Raw genomic sequence first — 15,551 nt, 5'->3', positions numbered from 1 at the left:
TGTAGTAATATTTTGACCATCTTGCTAGTTGTGCAAGAGGTTTTATTGACATCTGTGGAACTTCTCTTGGGTTTAGTTGTAAATTGTATTGTTTCTCATTTCTTCTTATTATTATTATTATTTTCTTTTTGAGATGGAGTCTCACCCTGTCGCCCAGGCTGGAATGCAGTGACACCATCTCGACTCACTGCAACCTCTGCCTCCCGGGTTCAAGTGATTCTCCTCCCTCAGCCTCCCAAGTAGCTGGAACTACAGGCATGTGCCACCACACCCTGCTAATTTGTGTTTTGTTTTTTGGTAGAGATGGGGTTTCACCATGTTGGCCAGCCTGGTCTGGAACTCCTGACCTCAGGAGATCCACCCACCTCGGCCTCCCAAGTGCTGGGATTACAGACTTAAGCCACCACACTCAGCCTTTTTCTCTCTTTTCTGGATTATCACTTTCTGCATTTGTCTTTGAATATTGCTTTTTACCTATTGTCTACCTTTTTACCTATTGCTTTTTACCTATTGAAAATACACATTTTCTCTTAATTTTTTATGTAAGTTGTTCTTTGATTTTTTTATTCTTTCTTGTTTTAACAGTGAATTCACTTAAGGAAATGTATTTACCTTTGAGTCCAGTTTTAGCCATATCCCAAAAGTTTGCTAAATGATGTTCTCATTCTTTTCGTCTAACTATCCCATGTCTGCTGGTTTAAGTTCTTTCTAACTCAAAGGTTTTGTTTTCCTTTCCATTAATTAAGTATTTTTCCTCTAACCTTTTCTTATTGTTTCCTATTTTTATTGTATAGTGGTTAGAAAATTTAACATATAACTTTTATTTGGGGAAATTATTGATTTTTTTCTTTTTGGCTAACATGTAAACAATTTGTATTAATATATCAGGAGTTCTTGAAAAGAAGCTTCTTCACTAGAACATAGTCTCCACTTTGGGTTGTGCATCACAGAGGGGAACACAGGATTATCCAATAGAGTATAAGGAAAACATTAAAACTTGCATTCAATATTTATTTTCATTATGTCCCTTCTCTATTTTTGTATATGTTTCATATATCTTATATTAGTATTATAGAAGATTAATATTATTATTAATATGCACTATTGGGAGCATATACTTGAAAAGGTTTTAAACAGAGAAGTGCATAGTGAAAGTCATAGAGACTATCAGTCTAAAAAGCACAGAAGTCAATATTTTAATTCAGTGATACGTCTAAATAATTAACAAATATATTCACATTTAAACTCTGTGCTCAAAATGTTCTACATATTGGGATTCACATTCAAAAAAGTTTGGAAAAAATTGCATTATCAACAATAATTTCCTAAAGAGATAGAAAGTCTTTGTTTATCAGAATTCTAAGGAAAGCAGGGAAACTAATTTGGATTCATGGGGACTGCTAGGCTGAAAATAATCTACCAAAACAGTGGGACCAGACTCTACCTCCTATTTAAACAACACAGAAACAAAAAGGAAGTCAAGAGAAGTAGGAGAAGGTGAGGTCAGGAGGTTTTAGGGAGCATTTGACAGCCCTGAGCCATGGAAGTGGGAGTAAATTGGAAAAATTTTGCCTAAATTTCCAAGGGTCAAGGTACATATTGCTGAACTCATAAGTATCCTTATTTATATTTTTGGTCTGTGTTAAATTCCTCTGCTATTATTGTGTTTCATCACTATTTTCCTAATGTTATGTTATTTGGCACATCAAGATTCGTGACTATTATTTTTCTTTTTTTCCCCCTCTTTTTTTTTATTATACTTTAAGTTTTAGGGTACATGTGCACAACATGCAGGTTTGTTACATATCTATACATGTGCCATGTTGGTGTGCTGCACCCATTAACTCTCCATTTAACATTAGGTATATCTCAGCAAACTATCACAAGGACAAAAAACCAAACACCACATGTTCTCACTCATAGGTGGGAATTGAACAATGAGAACACATGGACACAGAAGGGGAACATCACACACCGGGACCTGTTGTGGGGTGGGGGGAGGGGGGAGGGATAGCATTAGGAGATGACTATTATTTTTCTTATGGATTGCTTCCTTATCAAAATAAAATTATCTTCTTTTTTTCTTTTTCTTTTTTTTTTTTTTTTAGACAAGGTCTCAGTCTGTTGTCCAGGCTGTAGTACAGTGGTACAATCATGGCTTACTGCTTCCTCAACCTCTGAGGCTCAAGTAATCCTCCCATCTCAGCCAACCAAGTGGCTGGACTACAGGCACATGCACTACACCCAGCTAAATTTTTTTACTTTTTATAGAGATGAATTTTTGCCATGTTGCCCAAGCTGGTCTTGAACTCCTGGGCTCAAGCAATTAGCCCGCCTTGGCCTCCCAAAGTGCTAGGATTACAGGTGTGAGCCACTGTGACTGGCCAAATTGCCTTCTTTAGCACTTTGGGAGGCCGAGGCCGGCGGATCATGAGGTCCGGAGATCGAGACCATCCTGGCTAACACGGTGAAACCCCGTCTCTACTAAAAACACAAAAACAAATTAGCCGGGCGTGGCGGCGGGTGCCTGTAGCCCCAGCTACTCAGGAGGCTGAGGCAGGCAAATGGCGTGAACCCGGGAGGCGGAGCTTGCAGTGAGCCGAGATAGCGCCATTGCACTCCAGCCTGGGCGACGGAGCGCGACTCTGCCTCAAAAAAAAAAAAAAAAAAAAAAAGTCTTTTACGTTGGAGTCTATCTTGCCCTTGTATGCCATTTTGACTTAGGTCTAAATCATGTACAAAGTTTGTAGGTGGTTTCTGTTTGCTTGCTTGCTCACTCTCTTGCTTGCTTACTTTAATCCAATTTGAAAGTCTTTATAGTTTGCATTAAATTTTATTCTATTTAAAGACACATGTCCACAGAGGAGGTCTACAGAAAAAAAAAAGATGAAATAAAAAATAAAAATAAACAAAGACCCAGAGTTCTAGATCTTGCTGCATTGTTATTTTATACTGTTCTTGTGCTTTTTTGTTATTGGTTTTGTTTTTCATCAAGACTATGACTGTTTTTCTAAATTTTGAAAAAGTTTAAAATATAAAAAGCACTAGAAATAATATGCAAAATTATTCCCATAAACTCTCTTCTCTCATTTTTTTCTTCTCTGGCTGATTGCAGTGTATAAAACCTTCTTATATTCCCATAAATGATTGTCTTTTCCTGGTAAAAACTATACTTGAACCTGTATTTTTCTGTTCATTAATGTAATGAATTAAATGATTTTTGTTGATGACTCTTCTGTAAAAGGAGTAAAAGAGCATTTTTAAATTTACCCCCAATCCATTCCTAACCCACTTACATGTTTTCATCAATATAATCTAGAATTTTTAGACCCAGATTATTAATATTTAATTTTATGTTTGTTTATATTATGTTCCTTTATTCCAGGAATTGTTTCTCAGATAATTGCATTGATAGGTAACCTTATTTACAGTTATTAAAATAACAGATATGTTTAACTGAACTTAATGTTCACTGTTCTGACTTTTATGTTGATTTACCCATTTCTGTGTCCTCAACTTTGATTCATTTCATTCACGTGTAATATAGCCTCAAGAATTTTATTTGCTTGGCTTTTTGTATTTTAGGATGGGCTCATAAATGATACACTTTGCATATATATCTTTCTGTTATCTTCACAATTGAACAACTTGACTGGGAATTGTATGCTATTGAGTCATAACGTTTTCCTCTCAAAATTCCGTAGACATTGTCCCATAATCTTGCAGTTTTCAGAATTGTGGCAAAGTCTGAAAGCAATCTGATCTTTGTCCTTTATGGGAAAATTGTTTCCTTCCTAGATGCCTGTAGAGGTCATTCATTTATTAATACAGGTATTCAACAAATATTTGTCAAGCACCTACTCTGTGCAAAGCACTGACCTAGACACAGCAATGAATGGAACAGAGAGAATGAAGAACAGAGAATCAAGGCAGAGAGAAAGAACAGAGAATTAAAGCAGAGAAAAAGATCTGCCTTCAGGGACCTCTCAGGCTAGTGGGGGAGAGAGGCGATAAACAAAATGAATAAATATGACATGGACTATCTATTATAGGGGATTTCTGATGATAACACATGTTAGGAAGGTTAAAGCTGAAGAAAGGCATAAGGAATTGGACACATGACCATTTAAATAGGGTCCTAAGGGAACACTTAATAAGGTAACACTCCAATAAAAACCTGAAGGAAGTGAGGAGTGAGCCATGTGGCTCTCTGGTGAAGAGCATTCCAGGCAGAGGGAAGAGCATATGCAGAGATCCTGAACTGAGAGCTTGCCTGATATGTTCAAGGAATAATGGGGAGGCCACTGTGGCTGCAGTAGGAATGAGCAAGAGAGAAAGAAGAAACTGATGAGATGAGAGTTATAATGGAGGATCAGATCATGGAGAATCTTGTTAACCAATGTGTGCACAGGTCAGCCTTTCCCAAGCTGGGGTTCCAGGGAAAACACACATTGAGCATTGCTACTTTCCAAGAGGGAGCTATGATAAGCAAAGTTTCCCAAATTAAATTGTCTATGGAATCCCGTTATAGTAGACATGTCAGTATGCATTCACCTGTGAACACAACAAATATTTATTGAGCACCTACTATATGGCAGGCAGTGATCTGGGCATGGAGGATACAATAATGAACAAAACAAAGTCCCTGCCCTCATGGAATTTTCATCAATGTGTGGATAACAAACCACACACTCCTATGTATGTGAGATAAATGCTATGAAGGAAAAATAAAGCAGGATAAAATACTTGTAGAACACTCGTTTTACTAAACATTGATCTCTTTTTTTCATTTTTCCTAATGTATTACTGACCTTTCAATAAAATATTAAAATTTTTCTTGAGGTTGAGAAAGTTCTCTCCTAGTTCACTTTCCACTGTTACTTCTTTTGTTGTTCTGATCTCTTAAAATTTTGTTTTTATTTTGAAATTTTGGAGGGAAATACTTTAAAGTGTTTATTATACACAAAAGAATACACACACTGGTCTCCTTTTTAGGAACGGCAGTGATCTCTATGCTGGCACTCTATTAAGTGCCATTCTCTGTTCTCTATGTACCTAATCTCTTTGCTTTTGTTTCTCCTATAGTCTGCTGGAGTTTGTCAAGTTTATCCAAGATTTATGATTCCAAGTCCAGTGTCTACCTCATTATTATTAGTTCATAATGCACAATTAAAATCTCTAAAAACTCACTTTTTTGTGATCACATTAGTTTTTTATATTAAGTTTTTAATTATAAAAATAATATCTAATATTTATTAAAATCATACCTCATCCCAGATACTCTGCTAAGAGCTTTACATGCTTTATGTCATTTGCTACTCAAACAGTTCCATGAGCAGGCACCATGGTTATCACCACTGAACAGATGATGACAATGAGGCATAGAGGCATACAGATTAAGTGATTATTGACTATTTTCTACCTTGCCAATTCTGCTCTGTGTTGCATCTAACATTGACTTTAACTTTGCTTATTTATATTTCATCTTTATGAATTTCATTTACCTTATTTTATTTCTAACTCTTCTCAGCTTGTTCCCTTCGTGTCATACATTGACATATCATCATCTTATTTTTATTTCTTGTATCATAAACTACATATTTCCATGAATTTTGCTGAAAGAACAAGTCACATGTGTTCTAAAATGTTCTTCAGTTTACTATCATCAATCTTTTTCAAAAGTAAGTTCTTCCTCTACGTTGTGAGTACCGTGTTCTCTGTTTTATGAGGCAGATTTTCTCTGAAGCCTCATGCACTTCTTTTTTTCCTCTGTTTACTCATTTCTGATCCAACAAAAGAAAGAAAATAAAGACAAGTCTGCCTAGACATAGGACTTTTTTGCTTAAAAAAAAAAAATTAAAATTAAAATAAGACTTTCTTCGGTTCTTCTTTGCTGGCCATCTGGGTGCTATTTGAATCCTTAAGCCCAGAACTTATGCCAGAGAGCTGGCGCATGTGACAGCCTCTAATTCTCTCTCCAACTTCCAGCGTTTTTAGTCTCATATTTACTATAACTCCAATGGTTCACAGGGAGTGAGGCTGTCTCAGAAACCAGCCAGCTGATCATGTTACTACAAGAAGGTCACATACTCCTGAAGAATCTGTGTGAACAGTAAATTCAAACTCCAACCACTGAATGCCTGTGTCTGTCTCAAGATTAGCTCCTTCCCAAAGCCAGACCCACATCCCAACATGGCCATTACCTATTGTATGCATTTCCACCCCAGTGACATTAGAGTGCTGGTCACTGAACTGCTGGAAGAGCATTGCTAGGGTGGAGTGAGGGAATCTAGAACCCTGGCCTCCTCAGAACATAATTCCCACAGAGTAAGGGTGAGGAATGCTTCCTTATCTCTGAAGGACTCATTTAGAGATATAGATACAGGTTTGGGATGGGGAGACTGAGGCTGCCTTTTGCCTTTTCCCTATTTGGCCCCACCCTCTGCCTCAATACCTCATCTGTTTTGGTTGAAGGAAATTAGATGCATACCACATATTACTATTCCAAGATCCTGGTGCTATTAAATATGTCAGTATTTGTGTGTTTCCATAAACATTTCAGTGGAAAGGTAGGGAAGACAAAACAGGGGTGACTAACTTAAAGAGAAATAGGGAGACAAGCTTACAATGGGGGATAGGCAGCTCTCCACCTCAGTCTTCCCAGACCTCTGACCTTGCTGTATTAGTCCATTCTCATGCTACTAATAAAGACATACACAAGAGTGGGTAACCTTTAAAGAAAAGAGGTTTCATTGACTCACAGTTCGGCGGGGCTTGGGAGGCCTCAGGAAACTTACAATCATGGCAGAAGGGGAAGCAAACACATCCTTCTTCACATGGCAGCAGGAGAGAGAAGAATAAGAGCCAAGTGAAGGGGGAAGCCCCTAATAAAACCATCAGATCTCATGAGAACTTACTCACTGTCACAAGAATAGCATGGAGGAAACCAGTCCCATGATTCAATTACTTCCCACCAGGTCCCTCCCACGACACATGGGAATTATGGGAACTACAATTCAAGATGAGATTTGGGTGGGAACACAGCCAAACCATGTCACTTGCCTTACCCCTAAGTTAACCCTGAGCAGGGCAGGGACTCTCTTATCCCCATCACAGATGTGTGCTGGGCCAGACACAGTAGCTCACACCTGTAATTTCAGCACTTTGAGAGGTCAAGGTGGACAGATCACCTGAGTCCAGGAGTTTGAGATCAACCTGGGTAACACAGCGAAACCCCATCTCTACAAAAAATAAGAAAACTAGCTTGGTGTGGTGGCATGCCCCCATAGTCCCACCTACTTGGGAGGCTGAGGTAAGAGGATCACTTGAGTTTGGGGAGGTCAAGGCTGAAGTGAGCCATGATTGTAACCACTACATTTCCCCCTGGGCAAGAGTGAGACCCCATCTTCAAAAAAATAAAAAAAATGAATGCTGAAAGTGTGGACTCTGGAAGCAGGCTGCCTGGGTACAAATCTAAGGTCCACACTGAGCAAGTTACTAAATCTTTCTGTGCCTCAGTTTCCCTATCCGTAAAATGATAGAATCTCTCTGATAGTTATTGTGAGGTGTAAGTGATATATTTGAGAAGTACTAATAACAACACATGGCACATAAAAATGCTATTGGTTGATTGATTGATTTAAAATGGTCAGCACTGGTACCTATGAGCCTCTTCTAGGCATGCATAGTCTGTCCTCATGGGCTACTTCCTTGATTTCCTTTACTGGGATTGGAGCTCTGCTTATGGAGACCTGCTTTGCCTGTCCCTAACCCCTGGCCAGCTTCTGTCCTTGAGGTTTGGGCTAACTCCTTGTCCCCAGGATCCACAGGATCCTTGATGAGTGAGCTTTAATGAAAATTAAACCAAGTACCAAAGGCTTTCTATGTGCCAAGCCTTAAGTATCTTGCCTGCATAAATCTTTTAATTCTCACAACAGGTCAATGATGTCAGTGCTATTATTATCCCCATTGTACAGCTGAAGCAAGAGTCCTAAAGTTTCAGGGCTATTAAACAGAGATGGGATTCAACATGAAAAACATAGCCACCTCTCTGTCTGCAGAGGAGAGAGACTTTGGGAGTTCTGAGACAGGTCTCTCTTTTACGAAGAAATTTCTAAGCAACTTAAAGGGCCCCAAACCCAGCACAGATCTGGTGCTCTGTAAATATTTATTGGAGATTTATAGAGTAAAAAGTTTTGCCCTAGATCAATGATTCTCAACAGAGTACGATTCTGTCCCCAAGCAGACAATTGGCAGTGTCTAGAGACATTTTTGGTTTTCACAACTGGTGGGAAATGTTACTGACATCTAGTGGGTAGAGACTGGGGATGCTGCTAAGCATCCCACAACACAGGACAGACCCCCACAACAAACGGTAATCCAAGTGTCAGTAGTGCCAAGAATGAGAAACACAAGGCTCTGAAATCAACTGGCATGTTCATCTTCTCCTTATATCTCTGACAAGACAAAGAAACTAGATACCCCCACCCGGAACAGTGGCTCACACCTGTAATCCCAGCACTTTGGGAGGCTGACATGGGGGGATCACAAAGTCAAGAGATCGAGACCATCCTAGCCAACATGGTGAAACCCCGTCTCTACTAAAAATATAAAAATTAGACCGGGATGGTGGCTCATGCCCCAGGAGGCTGAGGCAGGAGAAATTCTTGAACCCAGGAGGCAGAGGTTGCAGTGAGCCGAGATCCTGCCACTGCACTCCAGCCTGGATGACAGAGCCAGACTCTGTCTCAAAAAAAAAAGAAGAAAGAAAAGAAAAAAGAAAGAAAGAAAGAAAAAGAAAGAAAGAAAGAAAGAAAGAAAGGAAAGAAAGAGAGAAAGAAAGAAAGAAAGAAAGAAAGAAAGAAAGAAAGAAAGAAAGAAAGAAAAGAAACTAGATACCCCAAAATGCCATAATTCCCAAGAAGGGCTCTGTGTCTTGTAATTTACCTCTGTAAATAGAGCTCTCTCTGTGCCTTTCATCCCCCAATTCAGTCATCTCCTTATTTCTTATTTTGGGGGCAATCTCAGAACCGCCCGTGAAGACAAAAAAAATTGTGAATTTCAGGAGGAGGGTAGAAACCTCATCCTTTGGGAAAATTGAGCTGCTGAACAAGAAACTCAGCAGGCAAGCCCCTCATAGCTCACAGAGGATAAAGCATAGAATATTTTAAATTTCAGCCACAGAGAACTGACTCTCTGCTCCTTCCATTCAAGAGCTTTTGTTTTGCATTTAAATGACAAGGGAGAGGTTGAGAGGAAGCCGGCAGCTCCAGCCTCTGTGAGGAGGGAAGTTGTCGCCCCTCTGAAGTGGCTGCGTTAATGTCATGTCATTACACCGTATTGCTGCACAGGTTAATATAATTGGGTGACGATGTGTGAGCAATGATCCGTGCCGTGTTACAGCTCTGAAACAAATGACATTTAACCAGCCAGTCTGTAAGGCTCCTTGTTATCTACATGGTGAGCAATTGAAACGGAGAAGCAGACCTCTCGATGAGCAACTGATGAATTAGTTGTTGGGTTTCCTCGACAGCCTGGATTTATAAGAGCACAATTCTAACATAATTTATTAGATCTATAAACAGACAGATCCGATGTTTTTACTGAGCTTACATCTTGTCACCCTCAGATATTGTGTCGCTGACAGCCCTGTTATAATTTAATTTTATTATTCTGATAAGGTGTTGTTTCCGGGGATTTATTTATTTTTTCCCCCAAAAGGACATTTTCATTTTTAGCTGGAAAGGAATCAGAAACTTTTATGCTAGCAGATCTCCAGTAGCCACCCATATAGCTTTTCCATACTATGACTGTGAGCTTCTAAAGAGCAGAGCTGAAATTTTAGCATGAATTGGTGCATGGCCCTTGGCCTGGGGAATGGCAGGAAGACATAAGGGAGTATCTGTCGGGTGGCATTGGGGACTGTTTGAGGATCTTCCTCTTGTTGAAACATCAACCAGTGATTGATATCCTTCCGTAGAGTTTCTCACCTTTGCAGGCTGTCCACCCCTCTCCACACCTGCCTTTCAGGCCAGGCAGGGCACAGAAGAGTCTACCCGGGCTCTGGCCATCATTCACCTGAGCATGAAGCTAACATGTAGCTTCCTGGACAACAGTCTCCCACAAAGCTATGCTAAGCCAGCTCTTCCTGACCATGTAAAAAGAGGGGTGCTTGTCCACTCTCAAAGTCCCTCTAGGCAAAGGGTCACAGGTCTGAGTGACCAACACCTACCAGTAAAGGACAATGGCCATCCCAAGAACTGCAAGGGAGAGGCAATGCTGGAGTTGTATGTCCAGTCCGAAGAACATAGATGGTGAGAAAACACCCCACTTAGAGGCAATCAGATTAGGGTTGATGTCCCTCCAGGTAGCTGTGACTTCAGGCATTCTACTTCTCTTTTATGAGCCATTGCCCCTCTGAAACATAGCAGTGATGACACCTGCCTCATAGTCCTGGTGAGAATAAAATGAGATAATAAACATAGAGTGGTGCTTTATTAGCTAAAGTACTGTGCAAAGGAAGGTTACCTTTATTAGCATTAACATCTCTAAGCTCTAGAGAGAATTTTTTTCATCGGAAGGGATATTTTTAATGTTGTTTTTTATTTTATAATAATGATCATCTTCATATAGCTTTAAATTTTACCAGGTGCTTGCATATGATATAAGATAACAAGATCATTTTCATCTCCTTATAATTTTTTGGTGAAGGTAGGTGACTTCTTTGTCTCCATTTTATGGATAAAGAAACTAAGGCTCATGGAGGTAACCCAGGTTATCCACTGGTTACAGGATTCTAACTCACAACAGAGCAACCCCACATCCATGACTTTGTACTTCCAATAAAATCAGGGCTTTCTCTGCTCCAAGTTCAAATGAAGCAGAGCATGGCTCTGGGGACAATCAGAATAAAAGTTTATCACCAGCTCCCTGTTCTCGAGAGTTCAGCCACAGCTTGCTCATAGGAGAAATGATTTGGGTCAATTCACCAAAAGCCTGGGGTACAGGTGCTCTAGGGTTTCAGCTCCATTGGCTTTCAGGACCAGCTTCTGTCCCCACGGCCAGAGGCAATTCTTGGAATCATTCATAAAGCCCTCCGTGTCTCATGGGGAGAAAAGAAATTAATATCAGAAGTGGCAGCATCTGAGCGGCAGCTTCATAACAGGCTTGAACCTCGACCTCTCAGCTACAACTGGGAACGGCTCAGCCAAGCACGTCATTGACTCCCAGAGTCCTGGAACCCAAGATATGCATGTGGGCTTGTAGGTCACCCAGTCCAGCCCCCTTATTTTATAGATGAGGAGGTTGTATTCCAGAGAGGGGAGGGGGCTCGCCCAAGGTCACACAGTGGGTAGGGGTCAAAATCAGGGTTGGAACCAGGTCTCGTGGTTCAGGGCTCTTTCCAGCATTGGATTCCCCATCAGGCATACTCTATCATTGGAAGCTTTATGAGACCCAGTAAAACAGACGCTCCATCAAAACACCAAATACAGAATGTGCAACCCTGCACAGATCTGTTAAGCCATCACTGCAACAGCGGGGGCTCTACCCGAGAGGGAGGCCCACACCCCATCACCATTGACCTCCCTTGGCCTTGAACCTCTTGCCTCAATCCACTGTGAATTTCAGCCCTCCCTTCCTTTCCCAGCTGCAGCCCGATCTTACTCTTAAGGCTTAATGCTAAGATGTGCTGATTTTCTGGATCACTTTGTCTGTTCTCATTAAAGTTTTCCTCCCAGAAAATTCTGCCTCAGGCCACCCTGGTGAATGTTCTCCAGCCTCATCCGATCCTCAAGACCCTTTCCTAGAAGCGGTATGGGAAGAAAACCAAAGCTTTCAAAATACAATGTCAGCTGAAATATCGCATCTTCGGGGAAGCCTTCCCTGACCCCAACCACCTCCACTTAAGACTGGATCCGTTTCTCACATCCTTTGCAAGTAGCTCTTAGTGTTTGTAAGGAGACTTGGGTGTGATTTGTAGATCAGCACGTGTCTCCCCCACTAGAGGGAGCTCTGAGAGGCCAGGGTGCAGCTGCTTTTGTTTGCTACTGTGTAGCCAGCGCTTGTAGGGTTCCTGCCAGGAGGTAGGTGCTCCATAAATATCTACTCAAGGAGGGGGATGCAGATGAGGCCCATCTTCACCCACCCCCAAAAGGGTGAGCTTTTCCTGGAAAATGGGGAATTCTGGGGGCCCTTGGAGGGTCCAAAGAGGATGCACCTTTAACTAAAAGGATGAGTCCATCTTTAAAGGGAGAGTTTGGGCTGAGACACTGAACAAAGTGATAGCACCCTGTCCCCACTGCTCCCTTAGCCGTAAGGATGTTTTATGTTGCCCATAGCTGAAAAAGTGCCTCTTGTGGTGATGGGTGGCGGGGGGGTAGGTTTACTCAGGATGGAGATGGCTACAGTAAGACGTCCCCTCCTCTGTGTTTCCCAAAGTTGCTTCGGCTTCCAGGGGCACCTGCCTAGAACCTGGCAGCCCATCAAGGCAGAGGAGGTACAAGGCAGGAGAGGTAGGGCAGACCGGTTCCTGTGGGTCAGCCAGGAACAAGCCCAGACACCATAAGGAACAGGAAGAGAGGCCCCTGGATGCCCCCAAGAGGCCCCTCTGGAGCCTGTCTTTGGGTCTAGAGGGAGCAGCCATGAGCCTTGGGACCCAGCACAGGGGCTGTATCTAGGTGCCAGGGGTAGCAGATCAGCAGAAACTTCCAGGAGTAACCAAAGTTGCATCTGCAGTCACTGCTCTTCAGAAACAGCTGACCAGGGTCCCTGAGGACACAGTTCTCACATTCTGGGCAACAGGGGAAGGGATGGCCCATGCCTCCAGGACCTAGCAATATCCAGCAATAAGGGCTCCTGGGCAAATTTTGCTGGTGACACAGGCACAATGTCTTTGAGGATGATGATACAAGGCCTGCCCTCTAGGACGGCACAGTACGAAAGAAATAGAATGCAACCTCTGTATGTCATTTTAAATTTTCTGGTGGCCACATTTTTTTAAGTAAAAACAGGTGAAATTAATGTTAATAATAAATTTTATTTAACCCAATATATCCAAAATATTATTTCAACGTGTAATCAATGTAAAAATATTATTGAGATACTTTATTTCTTTTTTTCAAAATGCAGTAAGTATTTTAAATATACTGGCAATATAAGTCAGTTCTGAATAGCTTGGGGATAGTGGCTACTGAATTGGACAGCATGGCTCTGGAAGGTCAAGTCAGCCTTCACCTTAACAGTCTCATCTGGTAAGTGGGCATATCTCAAAGTTGTCAGGTGTCTGAAGGCTACAAATGTGACTTGCAGAGCTACAAGGACAGGTGCAGAAGCAATGGATTTCGTAAGCCAGAGAGTGCTCACCGGGCCCCAAAATTCCCTCTCAACAAAACCAGGCTTATGCCGCGTTCTAGTGAAACTTTCTCTGGTTGGGGAGACCCTGTGGCACTGGTTTCGTGGCTGCCCTGCAGAAATGCTCTGCTTCAAGCCTGGGAAATGGAGCTGTTTGAAACGGATCCAGGTTTTCAGCTGCCTGGTCCCTGCGCCCCATCTGCCAAGCACCAGGAGCAAGGCAGATGCTAGAAACACATCTGTCAACCTGCCCTGATGGTTTCTGGCACTTCCCCCAGCCTCTCTGAGCCTGTGCCTCTACCCCGGAAGAAGCCGGCACTCTCTGGGTTTTCAGTTCCTGGTACCCACAGGAGGGCAAACTGGGGCATCCCTAGATGTGGTTGCCCCAGAAAGTGGTCCCCCATTCTCAGGGACTGATAGCTCTGTCTGCTTTGCTGCCTCCCACCCCTCTAACACAGCCCCTCTCTGAGACAGGAAGTAGGGTATAAACCCAGCAGTCCCCACAGACACAGTGAGCAGCTCTGGGAAGGTCTGCATGGGCTGCAGTGAAGCAAATCCCAGCATGGAGCAGGCCAGTGCCTGCGTGGCAAGCGACCAAACCTGCTTCTACTCCCACTCTGCCTCTCTCCCCGATAATATGAGTTGTTTTGAGGATGAGACGAGAATATATAAACAAAGTTTCTAACAATCAGTACTCAACAGCTTCTGGGTAGAACAAGAGCAAGAGCTAACAGGGAAAAGAGAGGATGCCTTAATCATGGTGATGGCAGGACTAGACTCCAGGTCAGAGTCTGTTGTCCCTCATCTGGGCCATTACAGGTCACCATCACCGGGGGTTCCTGAATGATTTCAACATTATGTAGTTTAAGAGGGAAAAGTCAGTCCATCTGGTTGTGTATGTATGGGCATATTTTATATGCCTAAAAAAGTCATGAGTTGGAAAAGTTTAGAGTGTCTGACTCTCCTGTGTCATGCCAGCTCCCAGGTCATAGCCTGGATCAATGTAGGTGCTCGGTAGACACGGTTAATCAGACAAGAGGAAGAAAGGAGTGAGAAAAGCGGGGAGGGGAGGGAGAAGTCAAGAAAATGTGACGAGGGGTGTAAGGGGTGAGCAACAAAGAGACAGACCAGAAGGAAGAGGTGGAAGAGGTGATCCAGGGTCGGAGCTTCCGGCTGCCCCACCCCTGCATCTGCAAATCCAGCTCAGCCCACTTCTCCCAAAAGCATCTCTGTGGCTGGGTGCAGAGGGCTGGGCACCCTGGCTTGAGCTGGAAAGCCTTTTGCCAACTCCATTTTTCCTCTTAAACCATCAAGGAGTCTAAACGTCAGCTAAATGAGGACCCCATATGTGGAAATACTCATTCTCACATTGATGTTTTCCTTATAAAAGCATGTTGTTTTATGTGTGGGTGGAGGAACTCATTGTAAACTGTTAAATATGATGTAAATGCTAATTTCTCTGCATTGCCCTGTAAAGGAACTCCCTGGGAAGTGCGTCTAGTGGAAGACCATAAAAGAAAATGGTAAAAATAAATTAGGGAGAAATGCGGGTGGTAGCATACGGTGTCTGTTTTGCCAACATGCAGCCGTGTGTCCCCCCTCCAAGCTCTGGCCCTAACAGGAGAGGATTTGCATAACTGCGGTGACAGATGCCACCGCTTCCCCGCAGCCACCCGGCCTTGACAACTTTTGGGAAACATTCTGCCAGGGTTTGCTTCCAATAAAAACAATTTTAAAAATCACCAAGCATTTCTCTCTTTTGCAATTTTTAATAAAATTATGGTTTCTAGAGGTTTGGATTTCAATCCTGAAAAGAAGAGGCACAACTGATATGATGAAGATCTGCCCTTAAAACCAACCTAGGTTTCAGGTTGCTCACCCAGGCTTGCAGTAATAACCTTTTCTAAAAACCTCCGATGCACTTTGGCCACATTCAAAAGAGAGAACATGGCAGGTGTCTGGCGAACACAGGCCTCTTTCTCCATCAGTAGCCTGGACAGTCTTGGCACTCTGTTAACCAAACCCAGCTCTGGATTTTAACCACAACCCAAATTTTGTCACACACAAAAGAATTAGAATTCAGAGTCACACAGCTATTTGTGGAATGAATATTAGTATATTCTTTGCCAATGCATGATGTATGAACTGCATATATTTCTTTGATAAATTGTTTTTAAATATTTCCTCCTTTTTATTAATCG

The sequence above is a fragment of the Hylobates moloch genome, unplaced genomic scaffold (assembly GCF_009828535.3).
Source record: "Hylobates moloch isolate HMO894 unplaced genomic scaffold, HMol_V3 SCAFFOLD_21, whole genome shotgun sequence".
NCBI classification, from domain to species: domain Eukaryota; kingdom Metazoa; phylum Chordata; class Mammalia; order Primates; family Hylobatidae; genus Hylobates; species Hylobates moloch.
This window is presented reverse-complemented; position numbering follows the sequence as displayed.